The sequence below is a fragment of the Triticum aestivum genome, unplaced genomic scaffold (assembly GCF_018294505.1).
Source record: "Triticum aestivum cultivar Chinese Spring unplaced genomic scaffold, IWGSC CS RefSeq v2.1 scaffold84667, whole genome shotgun sequence".
NCBI lineage: Eukaryota > Viridiplantae > Streptophyta > Magnoliopsida > Poales > Poaceae > Triticum > Triticum aestivum.
In genome coordinates, this window is record NW_025309320.1 from 1 (window position 1) to 666 (window position 666).

The 666-nt window shown below is 51.8% G+C and overlaps 2 non-coding genes across 2 annotated transcripts; both read right to left on the minus strand.

The window, feature by feature from the left end:
- Positions 1-43: 43 nt before the first annotated feature.
- LOC123179635 (5S ribosomal RNA) lies at positions 44-162 on the minus strand. The gene has a single exon (XR_006490515.1). It is a non-coding gene; the product is annotated as a 5S ribosomal RNA (ribosomal RNA).
- A 297-nt stretch (positions 163-459) lies between these two features.
- Positions 460-578, minus strand: LOC123179636 (5S ribosomal RNA). Its single transcript, XR_006490516.1, has one exon. It is a non-coding gene; the product is annotated as a 5S ribosomal RNA (ribosomal RNA).
- Between the last annotated feature and the right edge of the window lie 88 nt (positions 579-666).

Below are 666 nucleotides of genomic sequence, written 5' to 3' on the forward strand. Positions count from 1 at the left end.
ACGTGCGTTTTGTTTTGCAAGCGGCGCGAAAAAAATTAAAAAGGGAATGCAACACGAGGACTTCCCAGGAGGTCACCCATCCTAGTACTACTCTCGCCCAAGCACGCTTAACTTCGGAGTTCTGATGGGATCCGGTGCTTTAGTGCTGGTATGATCGCATCCGACATGTTACCCCGGTCTTCGTCCCTTATCCTTGCCCCTCCCAGCTCCACTACAAAGACGATTGCACATTGCTTTGGCCGCTCCCTCTCAACTACGGAGACGAGTTTAACGCGGTTTCCACCCCTCCCTCTCAACCGCACCAGTGCACGCTTGCCGCGCCACAACGCCGACGCTGGACCCGTGAATCATGAGCACCCAGCTATGACTTACCGCACTCGTGCAAAATAATAAAACACGGTAAATATATTACTTACACGTGCGTTTTGTTTTGGAAGCGGCGCGAAAAAAATTAAAAAGGGAATGCAACACGAGTACTTCCCAGGAGGTCACCCATCCTAGTACTACTCTCGCCCAAGCACGCTTAACTTCGGAGTTCTGATGGGATCCGGTGCTTTAGTGCTGGTATGATCGCATCAGACATGTTACCCCGGTCTTCGTCCCTTATCCTTGCCCCTCCCAGCTCCACTACAAAGACGATTGCACATTGCTTTGGCCGCTCCCTCT